At 34.7% G+C, this 24,758-nt stretch overlaps 1 long non-coding RNA gene across 1 annotated transcript in view; it reads right to left on the bottom strand.

Annotated features, from left to right (window-relative positions):
- Positions 1-24,029, bottom strand: part of LOC150092598 (uncharacterized) — a 115,299-nt gene extending 91,270 nt beyond the window's left edge. The window contains exons 1-2 of the long non-coding RNA XR_016550503.1: positions 23,943-24,029; positions 23,290-23,347 (exon numbers count right to left, since the gene is read on the bottom strand). This is a non-coding gene — a long non-coding RNA (uncharacterized LOC150092598). The remainder of the gene's footprint in view (positions 1-23,289; positions 23,348-23,942) is intronic.
- Between the last annotated feature and the right edge of the window lie 729 nt (positions 24,030-24,758).

Below are 24,758 nucleotides of genomic sequence, written 5' to 3'. Positions count from 1 at the left end.
TTGTCAATCTTTTTAGGTAGCAGATGATTTTTTAAAAACTTTTATTGGCAGATGTCATATCACTTATTGGAAGCTGAAGTAACTCAAAATGCTTCGTGTATAATCTCTAAAGAATGCCAAAATTCCCCTAACCCCCAACAGTACTAATATATCGGAGGCTAGCGTTTCGTAGACGAAATCGCCAAAACAATTTCAAAATTGTTAATATAAGCTAGAAAATCGAGTTAGAAAGTGTCGAGAAAAAGTAAGGAACTAAAATAGATATTCGTTTGCTTGGTTTGATATACGTCCTGGGTGATCACAATTAAACTATTCCTGTTTGAGGCATTATGGAGCGCCACCCAGTGATCCAAAATTGTGAAACTTTGCAGGAATACATTGTGCGTCATGCGGAAGCGATATCTGATGTGGAAAAAATAGTTCCAAAATTCACCACCAGCAGGCACTGTATGATTTACCGAATGTAGATGCAGTAATTTTTCTGTGTGTAAGAAGGAGAAAAGCCACTGAAGCATAACACATTTTTATTCACTTCTATTATACATTCACGGGATGCACTGTTCAATGTGCTGCCCTTCCCAGTATGCCGCGAATTGCATCTTTGCACAGTGTGTTCAAAGGCAGAACGTAACTGGTCGGAACTGATGTTGAGCACATGCTGCTTTTCAGCTGGTAAGTTATCAGGATGATCCCGATAAACCCTGTCTTGGAGAAATCCTCAGAGCCAAAAGTCCATGTACGTAGGCTGTTCAATAAGTAATAAGACTATATTTATACAGAAAACAGATTACCTTTAATCGTCATCATTTACATGGTCTTTTTCGAAGTAACTACCGTGAGACGCGATGCATTTGTCCCAACGTTGCGTCCACTTCTTAAACACATGCGAGAGTCCGTTTTTTGAGAGTTCTTTCAAAACCGCCTCCGCAGTTTTTACACATGCTTTGTTGCTTTCGAAATGGTGGCCTCTTAGTGGTTTCTTGATCTGAGGAAACAGCCAGAAATCGCACGGTGCGAGATCAGGACTGTATGGAGGGTGTGGTAGGAATATCTGTGTTTGTTCTTCTGCAAAACGTCCACTACACAACCAGCAATATGTGGTCTTGCATTATCGTGGTGCAATAAGAAGCCATTCTTCAGCAATGGACGCTTCCTTTTGACGTGCTTGGTGATAATCGCTGCTGTGTTGATCATTGTCTCTGTGATGGACGTTAAAAGGTCTTCCCTCACGTTCAAGATCTTCCACATTTTGCCTTCCTTAAAAGTTTTATGCCAGCGAAAAACACTTGCCCTCGACATTGCTTGATCGTGGAAAGCTTCGCGTATCATGTTAAAAGTGTTCGATGCCGATTTTTGCAAACGCACGCAAAATTTAATCGCATAACGCTGTTCCAAGGATGTTTCCATTTCGAAGACTGGTCGCGCCTCGTAGGTGCGCCGATGAGCAGTTGCGTTTAGTCACGTGACACTCTGGCACATCAGCCCGTACACGCCATCCATCAACCTCTTTTGTTAATACAGACAGCAACATTTCTTTATTCCACAGAAATTAATATTGTGATGAGTGGTTTCGCCACAGTAAAATTAGTCTTATTACTTATTGAACAGCCCACGTATCTTGATACAGAAGATGCAGTGCAGGAATACTGTTATTCAAATGCCTGCCAACAACGCAGTACCAACTTCATGCACTTGTGAACTGATGGGTTTGCGACTTCTACGAATTCTAATTCCCAACGATCTTGTTTCTTCAAAACGACTAATCATTCGTCGCAGAGCACACGGAGATAGTGGACCTCGTCGATATTTGTTCAGGCGACGAGGAGTACAGCAACGGCATTGCAATTGTTTAGTTAGTACAGCTTCACGAGCGGAGCCCGTTGGGATAAGGTCAGTGTCATCATTGTGGACGGTATTAACAACGAGAAGGAAGGGGCGAAATCCCGTGTTATTCTTCAGAAACCTTCCTGACATCTGGCGAGTTGCGTGATATTCGTTTCGAAAATAACAAAAACAACTAGATATAAATATAAATATAAATTTATATTTTCGATATATAAATTTATAGCGAGTTGCTAGAAATACAAAACCAAAAACCGAAGGCGAATTCTCGCATAGAAATAAAATCTTTTTGATAAATGTTTGGTTGTTCCCGTAATCGTTAGTAATTTGAAGAGGAGGGCCAGACACAAAGGAGTTCATTCTTGATTGACACAAATTGCCTGCGATTGCGAGTAGTTTAGAGAGACAGAACATTCTTGACAAAAGAGCAAAAAATGCTTAGTAAACGTTATTATTGATTACTGCTGCTCTTTTTTTTTTTTTTTTTTTATAACGCAGAACATCAAATGTACATGTTCAGTAAAGTATGCCCCTGCAAGGGGAAAAAAAAAAAAACACTTTAGATATTTTATCTTTCGTGAATGTCTTTTTTCAACTTCTAAAATTACGGCTTTAAAGTAAACAAGAGAAAAAAAGAAAAATATAAAAATGCTGAGCATAAATCAGTGTTTCACTAATTGACAGACTACTGTATATACGTATATAGCCATACCTTCAGACGTTCGCGATGATGTCTTAAAATAGGAAATATCTTAGTTCAATTCTCGCTGCAGTACGAAAAGATCCTTTACATGGGCTTTCAAATAAAGCCAAATCATCCTTTAGAAGTGATAGGGATTTTCTTCCGCACTCGGGAACAATTTGCTGGAGGGAAAATCCTCTAACAATCAATGTGAACTCAGTTCCTTGAACACTCACATCTATAGACACTGTATCACGTGGCACTGCCAGTCAGGATAGCGAATGGAGATGAACATGATTCCACGAAGAAAAGATGGATGAACTATTCGTAACAGGCTCGGCTGTCACGTATGTGCTGGATGGTACAACGTGAAATTGGCGTCTTGATGCTTAACTCATTGAAACTATCTCTACTCCAATCTATTGCTGGTTGGCTGGTTGCTTTGGATTTACGATCGAAGCAACTAAGACTATGAAGCCAGTCTATTATGCTTGTAATTGCGTGTATCCTGTTTTGTGGAATGAATCCAAGTTTCCAAGAAGATAAATCCCGAGACCTTCGTATCGAGCAGCTTCTTGGGGGTTGTAGAATAGTTATGTTGGGACATGTAAAAAAGCCCCAATTCGCATTTTTTTTTTTACTGCATGAGGGAATCGCTATTCCACCAGTGCCGGTCCGAGAGTATCTGATGCCCTAGGAAAAGAAAAATTTCCCCGACGTTTGGCAAAGGGGTTGCCTGAGGAATGGTGTGTCCTGGAAGCAATCATACCCTCAACGTGAGAAAAATTCTTAACACATGACACGATGCAATCTGCCGATGAAAACGTGATTACTCAGATGAGAGATATGTTAAAAAACAGTATGTTGGATCCCATAAACAGCTATTGGACTGTTTATGGGATTTATCACTTGTTCGCGATACTTGTGTCACTCTTAGAGATTAAATCACTAGTTTTTTTTTTTTTTTTTTTAAATTCCAGGTTTCTTCATCGTTGTATTCTGAATATACTATATAAAGCTCCGTTATGTGTTATGTTACCCCTAATAAACGCTCCACAGAATTCGGAGCGAGAATAGGTTGATTATAATTAGCTGATATTGAAACACAAATGAAATAGGGCCATAAGTGAAAGTTGGCGTTGTCGGAGCTATCAATGGGTAAGAAGATTACAAACCAACCAACTGGTTTGAAGTTGGTTGGTTGGTTTGTAATCAGGGAAACAGATAAGGCTTCGAGACTCATATTAATATTTACTAATTACGCATGTTCTCCAACCGATATTTTAAGACATGAACCATTAGTTTCCAGTGCGAACAAAGGCATCGCGTCCTTCGATTGTTTGCATGAGTTAGCCGATCTCATGCAAGGTAGCAGGTTTTTTCCTCCCAGATACTCGGGTTTTTCATCCCACATATAGGCAAATCGGCCATGAGAGCACACATAATTTACATGAGGGATGAGAATGCGTTTAAGGGCTCGAAAAATTAAGAACACAAGGAAAAGATTGTTCTAAATTTTTTTTTTTTTTAATTATGATCAGTGTTACTAATTTAGCAATCACACCCTGCATCCTAAAATTAATTGAATCGTTTTCTGTTTCGCACGCAAATTCTTAAACAGAATTGACAGGGCTATTGTCAGAAGCGGATGGCTCAGTATAATTTAAGAATGTACTGAGTTTATTATTTCCTTAATGTGGAAGGGAGAAAATGACCGAGAAGTCCACTGAAGCCGAACTCAGACGATTGTTAAGAGTATCTGTAGGCGACAAGTTTTTATTTTTTATTTTTTAAGAAAAAAAAAAGGGAAATAACTAGTATTGTCCGCTTATTAAACTACTACGTTCAGTGCACTCTGGAAATGGCATCATCGCATCAGTCAGGTCGGTTCGAGAATGCTCTACAGGTGACTGATGATATGAAATCGACTTGGAATTCGGATCTGCTTCACTGAGTATATTTACGAACTTCCTCAAGGAGCAAGATTTAAACATTCCTGGAAAGGACAAGTAATTATATTTTAGATATGCGGGCATTTGTTGTTTTTGTTTAAAACGGGAAAAATTCCCCTCTATATCCTCTTCTCTCCAAAATCTGCCTCGTGCCATGTATTTAGGATCGTATTTAGACTATGTAATTGTTCGCTATATTGCTTCGTTAACCGAAGCAAATTTGGCATCAGTCTAAAGCTCAGCTATTGGCACAAGAGCAACTTTTTAAGTTATTGAAAAAAAAATGACAAAATAGCATCCAAACACGCATTTTGAAAATCTTTCTTGCGATAAAAGCGAAATATATTTTGTCATAATGCAGTATATACGAAAACGCACCACGCCAGTTAATTCGAAATGCTATAATTCACCGAAGAAAATACACTATCAAAGATTAGACCACAGGTTTAAAATCTGTGGTCTAGTCTTTGATCAAGTGCTTTATTATTAAAACTGGTTCAAACACTCATATATACTGCTAATTTGGTGTTTTGGCTAATTTATTTCTTATTCCATATAAATTTATTCATCTGATCCCGACCTAGCATTGCTTACTCTGTTGTTTATTTCCATATTTAATTTGCCATCTTCACCAAAAGTTATGCCTAAATAGTTAAAATATTTATTTGTTCTTTAGTTTCTCCATTGAGAATACAGCTGAAGTTGTCTATGTTTCTTCCTATTTTCATAATCTTGGTCTTCTTCACACTGCTGATTTACGTGCTAAATTTGTTATAGCTTATTCAATTTAGTTAGTGAACCCTGGAGACTTGCACTGGATGTGTTTAGGAGTACATCATCATCTGCATAAAGCAAAGAGCTAAGTTTGATATCTCCAATTTTAATATCAGGTTTAATACCACTTTCTTTCATAATGTGATCCATATAGATGATGAATAACAGATGGAATAATGTACCTCCTTGTCTGACACCAGATTTAACATCAAACTTTCTTCTTGTATCTCTGTCAATTCTAACTGCTGATTATAACTCAAAGACTAAGTATTGCTTGATATAACACTCCATTGACACCATACAACTGTAGCGTTTTGAAAAGCTTTCCTCTTGGTACCTTGTCATATACCTTTTACAGACCTATTAAACTAAACCACAGATCCGTTTATATTCCCATGATTTGTCAACTATTTGACATAAAGTTAAAATCTGATCTTGCCAATCTGTCTTTAGCCTGAACTCAGCTTGTGATTTTCTAAGTTTCCCTTCCACAATTTTTTCTCAGCCTCTTTTCAAGTATGCTTGCATAAATCTTACCTAAGTACACTTAGCAGAGAAATTCCTATGTATTTCTCATACCCAGCTTTATTTTTATTTTATTTTTTTTATAGTTGGAAACTATGAGAATTCTACTACAATCATTTAGAATTTGATCTTCTGATCAGACCCTCTGAATTTGCAGTGTAACTACCGCAAAACATTTTACTCCATATTTGAGCTTCTTGGTTCTACTCCAGCTGCGTTTCAGGCTTCTGGTATTTGTTTCTCCCTGAATATTTTCTACTACTATTCTGTTAGTGCCTATTTCGTTTAAGTCTTTCAAAAATTCCAGTCATCCAGAATATTCTTCAGTGTTTATGTCACTGAAGAATATTCAGTGACATAAACTTTGATTACTTTTACAGTATACTCTTTCCTCCATTTCTAAACTTTTTTTTCAATAACCTCCAGAATATATACAAACAAGCATTAATCGCTTGTAATTAATTATCAATGACTATGAGAATTTCCCTTAAAACTCCTGACTGAAAATTTTAAAATAAAGTTACTTCCATCAGTGATAGAAGAAATGCAAACTGGTAGTGTAACTTACATGCTGCGAACCTCCTGGCCCGGCAATTTAGTCAACTTAATGGAAGATTGAAACCTTTTTCTGTGCAGAAAAATCCAAAACCTGTGTAGTTATCGCACAGGATATTTGCTGCCGAATTTTAAGAATTCTAAAACACGGAAGTAATCCTCAGGAACTCACTCTTGTGAGTATGCAGAGCTGCGAACCCGAGGAACCCGGTGCTGGACATGGTCTTACTTCGTGTAATATGCTTCTGATATATTGTCTGTACATACGAGGTGGAGGGGGGAGAATCTGAAAAGTCCTAATAAATACCTAGAACAAAAATTAATTAATTTTATGTCTTATATATTTTAAAAGAAAAGATATTTTCTCAAAAAAAAAAACCATTTTTATATGAAAAAATAATTTTTTTATGAAAAACCATTTTGGTTCTACCAGAACTTATCAGAAATTGGATAAATCAAAAAGCAGACATATGTCGGGGCGCAACTATCCATCACACACAATACAAAAATACAGCACAATAAAAGAACTGTGGATATAGATGCTACGATCAGACAAATGAAAAAGAGAGAAAGACCTAAGTGAAGATGAAATACAGATAGACTTCTAGAAGTATGGGAGAAGAGAAAGCAGGGGCGGCTCGTGCACAGGCACTGAAGAACTGCAGCACCCCTAATTTTTATCGATTTATTTATATTTGCTTGTAATATTTAATTTTATCATCAACAATCCTATACAATTCTCTTATTTTGTGTAAAAATAATAAAAATCCATCTTGTAGCACTTAGGAGGGCGAAGGACGCTATGACGCGCACAAGCATATGCACGTCATAGTGAGATACGAGCTATTAGCGTAATGCGGCACTGTCCGTCGAGCAGTTCCACTGTTGTTTATATGCAGTTTGCACCAGTAGTGTTCGTAGTGCTTATCGTGTTTACTCCGTCTCTTTAAATATTTGGACATTACAATTAAAGACATAACATTTGTTTAGTTTTTATTTCAGAACATTATTGGGGTTACGATAATGGATTTTATTTTTAAGTAATTTTGAATTATACCAAACTGTATAATTTTATCGATAATAAACAATATTTTTTCATGTTTAATTTTTTTTTAAATTTTTTACCGGTTTTGATATTTTATCCAAACACGTATACACTATACCTACAATGTGTATGTGTATTTCGAAAGTTGCACCCCCCCCCCCCACGATTTCAAGCCACGAGTCGCCACTGAGAGAAAGCAAAGCATTATTTAGTGCAGTTCTTCAACGAAGTTATATGTTTGTAAGAAATTCCTAATGAATGGGGATAAATAATTCCTATACATAAAAAAGACTGTATCCATGAATGTGCAAACTATAAACCAATAACCTTATTAAACCATATACAAATTATTTTATACAAAGCAAAATTAACACAACTTATAACATTAGGAGAAAAGCAAATTGGATTAAATGAGGGAGATCCACAATCCGCTTATACTCTATTACAACTTATCTGAATGATGTGAATAATAGTAAAAATATATTTATTGCTACTTTATAGACTTTAAGTGAGCATTTGACTCAAATAAGTAGAAATAAATTATTTGAAATTTTAAAATAAAAAATAAAAGAGGAAAATTATTCAATATCGTACTCCACTACTATAAAAATACCACCGTAACAATAAAATTGCGAGCAGATGAAACTTCGGAAACTCGCACCATATTTGTTAATCCTTCATCTGGAGTAACTGGCAAAAGTGTCCACCCCCAGATCACATACGAATAACTATAAATTGAAAAAAAAAAAAAAAAAAAAGACTTTGTTAAACGTTATTGTTATTTTTAAAATTATGTCAAGTTCGATTCGATCTGTAAGCTGCTAATCGTCTTACGTATTTACTAGAGTTTGTCAAACTGCGTAGTGCCTTATAATAAAGCATATTTTGTCCGTATACATATATAGTCGCTCTAGATAAACACACTATGATGAAAGTCATTTGGGAGTTTTCCAAAAAAAAAAAAAAAAAGACGAAATATACACTGGATTAAGTGAAACTTGAATATTTGCAGAAAAATTTAGTATTTGTAGATTATAACGTTTACAAAGCAACCTGCTTTTATACTCTTTTGTAGCGCGATACCCGAACTTTTAAAGGCATGAAAAAACTCTCAGGACTCCTGAAATGCGGAATTTTGCAGCATAATAATAATATATATCGCAAACATTCACTGTTTACATTGCACTATGATTAGTTGAGAAATGAAAGCCATAGTGATCGAGGATAACTAATAATTAAATGACCCAGTGATGTGGAAAAGGTGTTAGAACCAGTGGTGAGCTATGGAAATTTTAACAAAGGGCTCGCATCGTCGAGAAAAAAAAAAGAAAAAAAAAGCCGTATTTCACATAAAAACTTTTATTAATAGAGCTTGTGTACAAATTACAATCAAAAAGTATGAGAGGACAATCAACTTCTAAAGGCTATCATTTTTAAACAAATATTTCATGATCTAAACATGAAATATTTGCACACAATCAACTGTGTTAATTTATCTTACATAAGAAAAACATTTTTTAACTATCAAAATATAATAAGAATAAAATCTTTTATAATATTTTATAAAACGTTTGATTGGCTACTGGTTTTGCCATACGATTGGCTACCAGAAGGGTAAAGATAGCGCATGCGCTTATTTTATTTTCAAATTTGGGCACATTCGTCATAGAGGAGTTGAAACAATAATTCCAAATAATCTATACACTGGTTACCGTACGAGTTTGTCGCTTAATATGTTTCAAAAAAATGTTTTGTTTTGTTTTTTGAAAAAATAAAAAAGTAAACCAGAAGAACAAGGGGCTCACAAATTTGAGAAAAATTTAACAAAGGGCTCGCGCGAGCCCCTTATAGCTCACCACTGGTTAGAACCCCAATTGGCGATAGATAACTTCAGCCATATACTGTATATATATATATATATACTGTATATATATATATATATATATATATATATACTGTATATACGGATACTGAACTATTTTGCCCATTCTTGCTTATGATTTCTTGCCCATCTATACTGATGGTTCAAGATCAGAGATCTCCGTTAGCAGTGCTGATGTGTTTCCTACTATCACGATCTCCAACCAGATCCCATCCGATTGCAGTAATTATACAGCAGAGTAACATGCCATTCAGCTCACACTTATAAAAGAAAACTCCTACCAAAAGTGCGCAAATTATACAAACTTTTTAAGCTCTTTACAGGCTATCTCTTCTCTGGTGTGTAATCCACACCAGTGCTTGACGAGGTGTTACAACTGTTATACAAAATAAAGATCCTTAATTTCGATGCACAGTTTTGCTGGATTCCCGGCCACATCGGAATTAAGGGAAATGACATCGCAGATGCGGCTGCTAGATCAGCTCATTCCATACACCAACTGCACACAGATAATAAAATCAAAGTTAAAAACCCAATGCCTGCACTCCTGGCAGGAATAACTAACAAACAAATTGCATGAGTTTGTTTGTTAGTTTTTTTTTTTTTTGGATATTTTTTTTTTATTACAATTAAATCCTTTAATTGTAATGTCCAAATATTTAAAGAGACGGAGTAAACACGATCAGCACTACGAACACTCTACTACTGGCGCAAACCGCATATAAACAACAGTGGAACTGCGCGACGGACAGTGCCGAATTACGCTAATAGCTCGCATCTCACTATGACGGGCATATGCTTGCGCGCGTAGCAATATGACACTGTGGTAAACACAGTGCTGCTAGCGTCCTTCGCCCTCCTAAGTGCTACAAGCAGGGGGGAATGCTGGTCTTGAAATTCACGCTTGCTCTTGTTATCATTCAGGGAGTGAGAGGTGTGATTGAAGTCTGATTAGCGGAATAATGGATTACTGACCATTTAAAACTATGTACGGGAAACCCTCGTATAACGCGGATGTTAGGTTCCGCAGAAATGCCGCGTTATATAAATCTCAGATCACATAGAAAAAGGAGGGTTATGTTCCGAAGTCTTTTTTTTTTTTAATTATATATTTGACATATCCAACAATTTTTTTTTTAATTTAATTCAGGTAATTCATGTAAGTTAAGAAAACATGTAAACTATGAAACAAATACACACTATAAAAATTACAAATTGTACTTAAACTTCATTGCACATAATGCATAAATGTTTTAGGCAAAATAAAATAGTGCATATTTTAATCTTTCATAGCATGGGAATTTGAGGATTGGTTAATAAACACTGGTTTTGTCATGTAATCACCTGATGCATTACTACAAAACAGTAGAGTAATTCTATCTTTGGAAACTTTGAATCCAGGAGCTGATCTTTCATTTTTCGAATAGGTGCGTTTTTGCACTTTTTTCCAATATAACTGGATTCATCCGCATTGACCACCTGGTCTGCACTATAAATGTTTATAAAACTTTGAGAGTTTTTTTGTTTAATAACATTTCCATCCATGGGAATTTTCTTTTGAGGTGCAATCTTCTATCGAAATCATCAGAGATTTCTCCATTTTTCCATTAGAATATCGCGTACACGAGCAACGCGCTTTGCACTTATCGTTGACCCACCAATAAACACTTTCTCGGATTTTATGTTCATTTTGTTTGATTGTTCGAATCGTTGATTCATTTAAATTCAAAGTCCCTGCAAAAACTCCTGGTTTTTCTCCATTTTTCAACCGATCCAAGATTTTGAATATTTTTCTTCGAGAGAAATTAATTTTGTTTTCAATGTTGCAGTTTGTGGCCATTACTATAAAAATAATTTTTTACACAAAAAAGCAAGCATTACATATTGTATGTAACTCACCAGAAAATAAAATGCTCAGCTCGAGATGAACACACTTATGATTTTTAATGCACTTTCCTGGCAGAAACGAGGAGAATTTTCAGCAATAAACGTTTTATACAGTAAACAATTGAGGTACATGCATGCTAAAGGGTATTTCCACTAATATAAATTCACTACTTATAATTACATGCGGGATACAGGCAGACACAAATCTAACGAAGATAAAATTTGAAAAACATATGCAAAGATAAAGGGTTACTACAATTTGTAGACCGTGTTTTTATCGGAACCGTGTTGTATAAGTACCGTTCAACAAGGATTACTACAATTTTAGACCGCGTTATACGAGGGTTACCTGTATTTAGAAATTTATGTACATTTAATCATACAAATATAACATTTATTTTACAAATGATATTCTATCTTTTTCAATTTAGCTACTTGAATACAAATTCTACCCTACGGTTCTCCTTCATGAAATGGTCAATAACATCGTCATAAAAAGTTGGTTGTAACTTAATTTCCCCAAGCAACACGCACACTTGTAAAGGCTGACTGAAGCTCATTGGCTAGAGCTACTTTGACTGCGTATTGCTCGTGTTTAAGCAACAGAGTGATATGACGTGAAGGGAGCAAATAGCTATGCGCGCGCATGAAATCACAGTACTGAACCGAGAACCCGGATGCTCCCACAACCGAGCAAGCCAAGGTAGCTTGACTAGCGTCGGCCTTCGATACACAACGCAAAGCTCAATTATTGCCGCGCAAGCTTAAAACGTCTTCTGTCTACAAAAATAAAAGTCTAAATGCATGCTTATAAATGCATGCATTTATTAACAAATAAATAGTACTTCTTTCTCAATTAATGAGCTTGCGCAGCAAGCATGGAGAATTCGCCGCTGGCTACAAGATGTATTTTTATTAGTTTTTATACAAAATAAGGATAAGTATAGGATTGTTGATGATAAAATTAAATATTACAAGCAAATATAAATCAATTAATAAATATATTTATATATATAGAAAAATAGGGGGTGCTGCAGTTCCGCAATACAGCTGCCCTTGGTGTAAATACTTTTTAGCTTATTTTTTATAACTTTCAGTAAACCTTGTGTACTGCCAAGCTTTTATTCTGGCACAGCATTACCGTTTTAGTCTTTGTGCCAATAAAAGATAAACCAAACCAAACGAATGTTACACACATTTTGAAATTAATCATGAGTTTAACTACATTATAATATCCATAAACTTTGGAAACAGTTTTTCATTTTAAATAAAACTAATAACATAAATCGTAAAGCGACCACACGTTTAGTTAACTCCATTACTTAAACCTCGTATTTAAGTATATGTCATAAAGTAATCAGAATTACGCAAACTATTTCCTTTAATTTTTATGAATTCCGTTAGCTGTTTTGTCGAATCACTCTTTTTCCGCAAACGTCATATGAAGAAGTGGTATTGTGACGGCGTCGTTAAATGCATATATACCTTACGTCAGGATAGTATCAGGCAGCGAAAGTGACGAAAAACGGCAATTGTTTCTACTAACAACTACAAGACACTTTCCAAGGACAGAGGCTAACCAATATAAAGAATGCAAGCGGCGAACATACGTATACAATACTGTACCGTGGCTTAAGCAAAAATTTAAAAAAAAAAAAAAAAAAAAAGCCTTATCAGTTCAAGGTAAAGTGACTTTGTTATCGAGAGTAAAATAGCCCCGAGTCACACATGTGAGGTTTGCGAAATCACATTTGCTAGCAGAAAAGCGAATATTCTTTAAGTATTATTTCCTCAATAGGTAGGCATGTACGTGTATTTTTTTACTTCACCGAATGTTGCAAAACGTGATTAACTATCTTATGAGAAAGAAGAAAATATTAATGTGAAAAACAACTGGTCAGCAACACAGGATTAAGTTCCCCCCCCTCCCCTAATCATATTTATTTATTATTTTTCATTCTAAATATCATTAAATAAATATCGTATTTATTCAATGAATAAATGGACTGTAGACACATTCTCGTTATTAGCTGTTTAGAGAATTTTTTGTTAAGGACAAACTTTGGCATCTGCCACCACAGAGTTTTTTAAAGAAAGATTTTTCATAAATTAATATCAGAGATTTAAAAAAAAAATCTCATTTTCTCCTTAACGCAGTGTTTCCCAACGTTTTTTGGATCATGCCCCACCTCAACGCCTCGAAGATTTTGATGCCCCCCCCCACTCTATCATAATAGTCAGCAAGTTCTGAAAAAATATAATATAAATAGGTACTTTAAATAAAAAAGGTAAAACTGTTTTTAATCTGACTTTCTCCATTGAATATAAATTTTATATTACACTTTGTATATTATAAAACATAAATCGAACTGAACTGGGGAAAATAAAATCCAAGTTAATGCGATCCTTGAGCTTCATATCTGCTGCAAAGAGTTTTTATTTAAGGTACTAATTTAGTCATTTTCAATCTCAAATCCCCATGGTTTCTGATATCCAGATGATCTCTTTTTTTTTCAGTGGCAAGTCATTTAGCACTAAAGCCACATTCAAATAAATATGACGACGGGAAGGGCAACAGTTTTTTTTTTTTTTTTTTAATTAAAAAAAAATGATGTCAGCTTTTTTTCTCGGAAAGTCAGGATTGCAACCTCGACAATTTATCGCCGACAATGGTGAGTTTTTTTGAGCATATCGGTGATGAGGTGACGAATGCAACATCATTTTCTAATTACCTCTCAAAATATTCAATTTGCTCCCCCCCCCCTTGTGGGGCGTACGCCCCATGTTGGGAAACACTGCCTTAACGTGTCGGACGCAATGGACTGCCACGGCTTTAAAACTATTTATAGATAAATTGAGTGCAATATTATCTATAAATTGCTCAGATTGCTGTCAAGTATTATGTGATAGTAATGATCTACCACTGAAACTAAAATCGGCCCTTCTAAACAGGAAATAATAAAAAGAGAAGACGTGTAGTCAAGAAAATATTTAAACGTAAAAAAAAAAAAAAAAAAAAAAAAAAACTGCACCCACTGAACGGGTACAAAATAAACAAAAAAAAAAAAAATTTTTTTTTGTTTGTTAGTTAATAATTCGTGGTACGGACGCGCCCTTACGGCCTAGGTCCTTTTGGTAACCATAAATTTAGGATAGGTAGCAAAGTTTTATGCTTAAATATATACATTCTTAAATATCGTAGGAATATATGCCCCTGAAGAAGATAGGAAAGAAGATTTCGAAGAGTTTTATGAGGAAATACAAAATCAGTTAAACAAATGTAATAAAAATGATCATATATTAATAACAGGAGATAATCCAATCCCAAATGTCTTAGGAAAATATGAAGAAATTTGCACAAATAACAATCGTCAAGAACTACTAGACTTCTGTGCTTTCAATAATTTTAAAATAACCAGTACTTTTTTTAAAAAAAAAAATAATATAAATAAATATATTGGAATGACAGAGAAACAAGATCTATAATAAAATCATTACTTATTAGTTTATTAGTTTCTAAAATAGAAATAATAGAAAAATGTAGAAAGTAAATATAGGAATCAAAATGCAGATGATCAGCTTATATTACAAGACAATGAAGATGACCTTCAAAAATCAGTTTACGAATGAAACAAAATAAGCCAACAAAACAATTTAAATTTCTCACAAAAGAAAACAAAAGTCATAGCATTTAAAGGTCGGGGATCATGTTAGATCAAACATAGTTACAGAAAATAAATTAATAGAACAGATGACACGTTTTAATTATTTAGGCTGCATAATAACATATCTAAAAGATAAAGATATAGATGAAAAAAAAAAAAGAAAGAAAATCTGTGGAACAATTAAAAGGACACTGAATAAAAAAAAAAAAATACTAGAAACTCAACTAAAATTTTACAAAGTAATAGCCACTCCCACTCTGTTATATGGTTCAGGAACATGGGCTGTTAAAAGGAAAGATGAAAATAAAAATGCAAGCTGCAGAGATGAGATTTTTAAGAGCAATAAAAGGATGCACACAATTGGACCATATAAGAAATGAAGACATCGGAAAAGAACTAAATATTGATAACGTAAATGAAGAGATCAAGGAATAGAGAGAGAGAAATGGAAAGAACATCATCTATTTAAGATGGAAAGATATCAGCTACCAAGAAATGGATAGATATAAACCAGAGAGATAGAGAGAGGAAGACCAGCGGCAAGATGGAAAGACCAGATCTTAGACCATCCAAATGCTATGCTGGGCAGTGTAGAAGGAAGAGGTTAACGGTGACTGTTTGTGGCAATAATGGATTCTCCTATATCTCAGACACTAATATTCTTTCCAAAAACATTTCATTACTGCTTCTTAGATAACCGAAATGTTTCTTCGAATTACAAATACATTCATATCGAATTTAAATGCCACTGGATTTTTCCTATAATGTCTATTAAAAATGCGTTACTCTCCATTAAGATTTTTATCTCATCAATTAGACTGGATTTGCAAGGCCAAATTTTGGAGAAGGTCATCTGAATAATAATTTATTATCGGGAAGTTTTAACATTACGTTTTTATTTTTATTAGGACTGGGAGTGGCCAACCTACATTATATAACTGGGTGCAGAACATATTCTACAGTATTCGTTGTAATAAATGTATGGGGCACTGCCAAAATGCATGTATTTTACTTTCTTGAATGTGATGTTCTGAGCATAACCAGTCAGTCTTGTTGGCACCATGCCCTGTAGTTTTTTTTTGTAACTGGTGTCCTAATTCTTCTAAATGCGTATTTCAAATATCAGCTAAACATAGACCAGTGCTTTCTTTACGATTAAAAAAATCTTTTGAAATGTTTACATACATATTTCTACTTTGGGCCCATTTATGTAATCTAGTGGTTCAGATTTATCTTATGTATTCTTATGTATTCTTCACATTATTGTTAATATTTATCTAATGATACTCTAAATGGCATTTTTTCCCTTCAGAATCTAAGCACACATCAGAAATAAGCCAAGAAGGCTGAATAATGTAAATATTATCTCATCTATAAATGAATCTCACCTAAGTGTTCTCGTAAACATTTGAAACATTTAAATAAATATTTTAAATTAGAAAAAGGAAAAAAACACGATCACGAATAAAATTTGGACACAGAAATGATCAATGAAAAATCACAAAATCCACAATTCCAGTGAAATATGGAGCCTTCGTAGTAAAGTGGGTATAGACTAAGCTCACACCCGGGTTCGATTCCGGTCTATGACATGAGAAACCTGGTGTTTTCGACTAAAGTTAGCCGATCTCATATGTATGGGGAGGGTTTTTCATCCTATAAAACAGGCCAAACGGACCAGTGAACACACAGATCTACAAACATTGTGCATTTCAGGGAATGATGGTAGCTTAGATTTAACTACAAAAATTACATTATACAATGAATATCTTGTAAATTAATTTATTCTTATATTAGGCTTCTCGGATTTCTATGGTTACACTTAGAAATCTTGAAGGTTCTGGTATAAGGACCACATAACTGGTTTTAAGGTTGTTTTTTTTTAAATAATAATAACTTCTACAATTCTCTACGAATTTCGTATACTTTCATAACATGGACACGTAGTAATACATACATACTTTAGCCTGAGATTTTTAATCAATAATGACCAGACGTTATCAAATGGTGCCTTAGTCTACATTTTATTTATTTTTTCTTTTCTTTTTTTTTTTTACTGCATTAAAGATGTGCGTAGCTTTTCTGAAGCTTCCTTGAAGTTTCTGATAAAGGAGTTATGTACCTTGTACGGATTATAGGTACAGGATGGACGACCTTCGTTGGTTGTATAATAGACTAATAAGGATTTATGTTTCTTTTTTCCCATATCATTAACGTGTTCTGGTATGCAAGATCTCTTGGGATCGTTCCTACTTTACCATAACCTATGCTGTATGAACAGTGGATTTTATAAATCTCTGGAGTTACTTACATTTCCTCTATTTTAAATATATCCACAAAAATAAAAGGGGAAAATGTAAAATAATTTAAATCAGGGGCAACGAAATAGACAGAAAACGATATTTATGTTGCCATGCGAATATAAGACATTCCCAGGCCAAATGTCCGGGTTTGGTAACTCCAAGATCTAGTTAGTAGGCATCCTACGAACGAATTTGTTTATCAAGTCTAGATAAATAACAGCGCCTCAAAACGAATATGTGCTATCACGTTATTTTTATTATTATCGTTTTTTTTTTTTTTTTTTTTTTTTTTTTGCAGCTAATGTGATGAAGAGGAAAGATTTTGATGGAAACTATTTTTAAACATTCTCGTCACTCAACAAACGCCACGAGAGCTTTTAGCATTTGTTTAATGCGCCTCAGCAGATAAGTGTAAATGCATGTTAGCTGGGATCTAAACTCATTTTCGGTTAATGTAGGGTTATGTTAACAAGCAGTTAAGAAAAACTTGACACACTTCACCTTAGTGTACTTCCTAGTGAGATTAAAACACACGCCAATTTTCCGAGTTAGAAACGCCAAGACGGGAGAGGGGGGGGAGGAATAAAGGGCAGAACAAGGTTCTTTCAATTGTGGGAGTAATCATGTTCACCCATTTGGGAGGTGACAGGGTGCCACAAACCAACAGTAGGAGGTCGCTAATGGCCGCTGGAGTTCATCTGCTCGTTGGGTTAACGGACTGTAATGAACGCTTAATGCGATTGTTTCTTGGCAGTAAGCTTCGTGGGGCACTGGAGCCGAGCCAGAAGAGAAGGCGACCGAGACTGGGTGTCGGAGACACACACACACAAACAGATAACAACAAATGGCCAAAAAAAAAAAAAAAAAAAGTGCACCAATTACAAGATGAAGCATTTAACGATAGCAGTGGGAGTTTGAGGTCGGTAAGTAATATCTGAAGTATTTTGTCCTCGTTCATACACAAAGCCAGACTATTAATTCAGAATTCAGACTGCAATGAAACTGAACGCACTGATAATCCTTTTGGTCAAGTTTATTGCCATCTGTTTTTCAATTCATTGAGTTCATTTCACCGCTTCTTGAAGAATATTCTTCTCATCTTAATAAACCTTCAACCAACTAACACTTTGCGGGTAGTACGAATCCCATCGTGGTCATGGATGTTTCTGCATATGAAGATGGTAGATGAATTTTATCGGCTGGTGTGCATCACCCGATCTACCACCCTGCCTATTAGTGACCTCAAGTGGCTTGAAAAATAGTTCCTTGTTTGGTTTCCAGAGCAAGGTTATTGAATTATTTTAACCTTCTGTGCAATCATTAGTGATTGGAATTCGCATACTTTTTTTCTTCTTTATAAATCCTCCATCGTCGATATACTTGCTGTCAAAAAATCGGAAGTAGGTTGTTTTCCTCTAGAAGAATTCGCCAAAAGTTTAGTTAGATAAGTTAATAGCCGAAAAGAAACCTCCACAGTAAAGATAAAATTCTCTTTCTTAGTGAAACTATGATAGTCAATAAACTTCGTTCTTGAAATGAAGTGTGGCAAAACCAGTGGCGGCTCGTACATAAGCACTGCGACACTGCAGTACCCCCAAAGAAAAAATGAAAAAATTAAATTTTGTTTGTGTTTATAAATAATAACAATTATTTATAAATTATGTTTCGGCATTGATTGAATAGTTAATAATTGGAATTGTTCGATTAACGCTTTAGATTACGAAACAAATGCACTGAGATCTAACGCACTGTCAGAATTATCGCGTTCGGCCAATTGCAGCTAGACTCGCCAATATTCGTTTACGCTTGTCATTGCACGTCACAAGTGATTCCGACACTGCTCGTTTGGGCAGTGTCGCTTACAAATAAATTGTAGGCATGCGCGCGTTATTTCTGTGAGATACGAAACTTTTATTATTGGCGTTTGTAAGTGGTGAGGGTGAAATATTTTTAATAAAGCAATTTTTTAATATGTAAATTTATTTATTAATAAATTGGTTACTGATTAGGAAAAATGAATTTTTTTTTTTATTTATTTGTATATGCAGCACCTCCCACTTCAATTTTTCACCGGTCACCACTGGTCAAAACTAATAACACTGTTTAAATTTAAAATAACTGCTTAGGACTAAGTCAGTTGTCTTAAGAACATGAGACGCAGGCAGTTATCGGTCTCGTCATTTAAATTTAATTTTAAAGACAAATCTATAAACCGTCTCCAGAATATGAATTCATTGATGACGACGAAGGGTGGAAGGCTGGCTGCATACCGATATTGCCTAAGTAAAAATTTCCATCTAGGAAATGAAAAAAGTAGGTTTATTTTACTTGATCTAAAGTAAATTATGATATTCGAATTAGTGGTTACAAAAAAATTAATTTGAAGATACATTGATTGCGATAAAACCAGGTACAAGTAATGCGTGATATCCTATAAGGATATTTAATGGGTATCAGAACTATTAATGATGAACGGCGCACGTTCATGTATATATATATATATATATATATATATATATATATATATATATATATATATATATATATATATATATATACATGATATATATATATATATATATATACATATATATATACATGATATATATATATATATATATATACATATATATATATACAGATATATATATATACATATATATATAGATATATATATATACATACATCATTATTATTGTTAATTCCTACATAATAACGATTATAGTCTCCACACAGCGGAACAAATATTTATTTCTCCTATCATCACGACGAAATACTGATAAAACAAATAAATACCTCTATAACAAAAGAAAAGTTAAATCTTTAAAAAAATCAGAGAATAAGGCAATGAAAACAGCCTTTATCACAAGGCAAAAAAAAAAAAAAAATTAAAATCTTATTGTGAGCCAAACAGGCTTCTTTCCGAGCCCTGGAGGGAGGGATCAGAATTATTGCAATTAATCTTTACAGTTTAAATTGTGAACAAAAAATGGGAAGCATTTAAGTGAAAAATGATGTCATTAAGAGTCAATCTCTAGGTTTCTAGTGCATCCGTGAGTATCAACGTAACCCCAACTTCGTCCAGAGGTGTGCATCAACATAGTATCACTATACTTGGTGCAGAAAATGTTGGATGAGGTTACTTACCAATGGGCACTTGGAAATAAAAACTCAGATGCTCTCCTTTATAATGTAACTCGCTCTTATGCAAGTCTTATTTTAAATAAACCCTCTACAAATCGACTACCGATTGAATAATTACAATTTTCTGTTTTTCTCGAATTGTGAAAACAATTTTTCCTGTGATCTGTTGTGCAGTAATTTAGGACAAATCACATAAATGCCCGCACAAATCTGTTAAGACGAACCACACACATCAAAAAACAGAAGAATGGCATTGAGATTTCGAATGCTAAGAATTTAATAATGCTTTATAGCCTAGAAAAACTTATGAAAGTGCCTTTCCTTTTATTCTTAAAAAGCACTTGAGCAGATTAAAAGACCACAGGTAAAAAATCACAGATGCCGGGATAGATTGTAGTTATGACCTGCTACCAACTACCGAAGGTTAGTCTTCCTTTGTTGGTCTGTCGAAAAGGTTAATAATAGTTATTAAGGAAGATGAAATACTACTTCCATCCCATTCTTTAGCGAGAGAATTCAGGTCTTCTGTGTGCTTATGATAGCCATTGTTGGGGATTATTAAAACTGTTACTATCTGGATTAGACAATTACGAAAGCCAGGGACAGGGATGTCACACGTTACCTAACTCTCCGCGAAAACGTATTTCGTTGACTCTACGAAGAAACCGATGTCGTAACCCACAAGTCGTTTTTATCGAAGGGCTCCGTCAAGCCAGGTTTTTTCGGGGTCACTGTGAATAACTCTTGGTTAGACGACAACTGTTAACGGGGCCAAGGAGAATGGGAGCACGTAGAGACGTATAATCGCTGTTAGAGAGTGGCTATCCTACAAACAAGTTCAATAAGATGATTAAACTTTGCGTGCCGGAAATGCCATGAACAGAGATCTAACGCAAACAAAACCAAGTAGTGATGATTACAAGGCCTCGGACATAGCCTTGTGTGTTATGGAGGTAGGAGCTAATAGGCTTAATCGATGAGGATTTTATTTTCTCTTGATTTATTTTTAAATTTAGAGCTAAATCATTGTTAACTATAAATACTTGAAAGGAAGAAGTCGGGTTTCGGCGATCAATAAATGTCATTCATTTTCCAGCTGGGAAAGTAGTTGAAGAGGCTCTCACAGCGTATTTATAATCAGGCCAAACGAAGTGAGGCTTTATGAGGAGAGAGAGCTCAGCGATGTACAATCAGGGATCCCTAACCTTAATTGTTCGAAGGCCAACCCTAAGAATATCGACTAATTAGGAAGCACCTATCAAGGAGCCATCCGAAAGACTATGTTTGGATTTTTCCAACAGTAGTTTTCATGCACAAATAGTGGGAACGAACTGATACTGTAAATGTTTGATCTGGCTGCAACTTGAATTACACACACTTGTGTATGCAACAGACTCATTAGCGTTTGCTTTTCCTTATTTATTATGTTTGTATATTAAACCAAATGTTAATAATCTCACAATCCATCCTCTTACTTTATTCTTGTTAAGTGACTCGCCAAATTCGTAAAAAACAAAACAAAACAAAAAATATTTGCGTTCCGTGCAACCAAAACGATTCTATAAAATTTAATATTTGAGATTTTACTAAACTTTGTATTGTCATCTAAATTTTGGTGTAAATTGGACCATTTTAGCAGCAAAATCTTTCGAACGAAAACTGGGTGTTACAAATAAAAATAAATAAAACTGTCTGGTACATAAGCCAAACACGACAGGTTTACTTATGAACAAAGAGTGATGTCACTGCCAAAGGCGTTGCAACACTGTTTTTATGATCATCTTGGATCATTTCTATACTCCTTATCTATATCCATATAGATGTAACTTAACTGTTACGTGTTTTATATATATCTGGCCACGTGGAGTTAAAGATAACTTTCTTAAATCGATGAGGTTCGCAATACAGACTATTCTAAAAACTATTCGTTTTTTTTTTTTTTAACTATGATTTTGCATCCATCGTTCTCGAAGAAAGTATCCAATGAATTAGTTAACGAAGATTTGAACGCTGAGATTTTGGGTGCTCGAAATTCACACATTATTTTAGTTCCCTATCGCACTATATATTTAAAAAAAATAATAAAAGCCATTAAAGATGGTATACAAAGTTTGAGAGTACCCCTCCCCGCATCGAATCTTTAAACACAAAGAGATTAATGCATAAAAATTAAAACATCATGCCTTTCAAAGAATATAATAAAAAATAATTACATTTCTCATTTGCATAATTCAGAAATAGGAATGTTTGGGCATATTTTAGTGCTAAGTTTCTTGAATAGCAATATTCTTAACTTACCGATTCACACAGCGCAAAACTAGAATGGTGACTGTTAGTAAATTTATGTATAAAATCTACAGTATATGCTGTGCTGCAAATTGCTTAACGAAGTTGATATTTCGGCATTATTTCCATCTCTCTTGCAACAGAATCGAGCAATCTTAAAAGAGTTACATTTTTCATACAGGCCGCATTATAATAAATTTTAAGGAATATCATATTTTTATAATTTCCGATCCCCTTAAATCCAGGGAATCAGCTTCCGAACGTCCACATAAAAATATTTTTGCAAATTAGCATTAAATACTTGGGGTGTTCTTTTATGTGAATCCCATCCAAGGCAGTGTTTGTATGGTACATTAATTAATTAATCATCAATCTTATAAAAACCTTTTAGTAACTTAAATATTTCTATCAGATCCCCTCTTCTCCGCCCATTAACCGACTTCTGTAACCCACAAACTCTCAATTCATCAATGTTGGGAGCATTCCTTACACCTAAAAAAAATACACCTTTTCGTAACTTGGAATTTTCGTAAGCTAGACCGTAAACTAAGGTCTAGCGCGCGGGCACACACATACATACACACTACAATGATTATTATTTTTACGGCTATTTTGCCTGCTTTTTTTTTTAGGAGTGCCCCTTTTTTGAATATCATTGGCTTTTTATTCAAGAATTCTTAGGGCATTACAAATGTATTATAAAGACAAATATATGCAGAGTAATAGAGGAAAAAAATTCGCACGTACCTTTTTTGGATGTTGTTGGCTGTCTTCTTTGTGCGATGTGCATACTTCTGCTGTTAGGCTATTAAAAGGAATATTATATATATATATATATATATATATTTTTTTTTTTTTTTTTTTTGGAGGGGGGAAGAAATGAAAAAAGGGTTCTGAAAATAGAAATTTTTTTTGAGGAAGGGGAAGGGTTTATGGGAGAAGGGGTCAAGGGGAATATACATTCTAATGTATTAGCTATATACATTAGAATGATAATATTAGCTAGCCAACATTGAAAAAGAAGTCCTGTGGACAGATCATCATCATCATCATTCACCGCCTCACAGCGCACTTCATGCAGATTATTAGCAAGCAAACACAGCGAATCGGTTTAAAGAAACATATATTGTACCTATTTAATGTATTTCCTTTCAATAATCACCACCTCCCCCCTCACGATGGGTGACACCATGAGGAATTTGTAATAAAAATGTAACTGCAGGCCTCAATGTTTTTAGCGATATGACTACGTGTTGAAAATGTCAGTTAGGAAGAAATCATATATTTCAGACCTTCATTTTATTCGTTATCATCGAGCCTCTGTCATGTTTAAGATATTAAGCAGCAAGTTCCAAACAAACAGATTAAATACAAAATCATGTCGAGTACTAACTGCTTACCGGAAATAACTGTGGGATGCAATAATCTTGACAGAAACTCTACTTCCTGCATGTTGCATTTCAGTTTCTAAGGCTTTTTTTATATATATCTATGTATGCTACCCTTGTAAGCTATACAGCTTCTGCTGTGATCACGCCCACTACACATAATACTCTCAGACACGGTCTACGTAATATCATGTTACCAAACGCTGACATCATCATCCATCCTACTTAGGGTTACTGCAGACTGCCTCTCTCTCTCTCTCTCTCGGCAGTCAGTATTCTTCATGCATGTAAACAGCACTCAACTGATGTTGGCTGAGTAGTTCGGGGAATCCGAATGAAGATGTTTTCCAATATTTCTCATACAGGATGTGGATGCAAGTGACGAGGCAAATACTTTTCTCCTCTGAGTCGCCTATATTTTATGTCTGAAGGGTACGGAGAGAAAATGCAAAAGCATTCTGCAGGTAACAGGAAACGTTGTTGAATAGACGTAATGCAACCAGGATAAAGGCTATTATCAAGTGAAATTACACTAAATTGAAGAAGAAATATAAGAATCTAATCAAGGATATACATCCCATTTTCAAAGTTATTGAATATAGATGTAATGCAGTCGGGGTACTGGGCGACCACAGATGCGAGGCCCCTCGAAACTTCTGCGCATGGCAGAAGGTGGCGAATCCATTCCAATAATAGGGTAATCAATCCGTTTCGTGGTTTGTGATTATTATGAAATGGATGAAATGTAAACAACTTATGAAATCTAATTTTAGCAGTCATTGTAACTGTATTAAGATGAGTTTCTTAGATTCTAAAGGAAGAGTACTC

The sequence above is a fragment of the Typopeltis vanoorti genome, chromosome 25 (genome assembly GCF_054136105.1).
Source record: "Typopeltis vanoorti isolate ZY-2024b chromosome 25, IOZ_Tvanoo_1.0, whole genome shotgun sequence".
Taxonomy (NCBI): Eukaryota; Metazoa; Arthropoda; class Arachnida; order Uropygi; family Thelyphonidae; genus Typopeltis; species Typopeltis vanoorti.
Note: the sequence above shows the minus strand (reverse complement) of the source record. Positions and strands in the feature narration are given on the sequence as shown.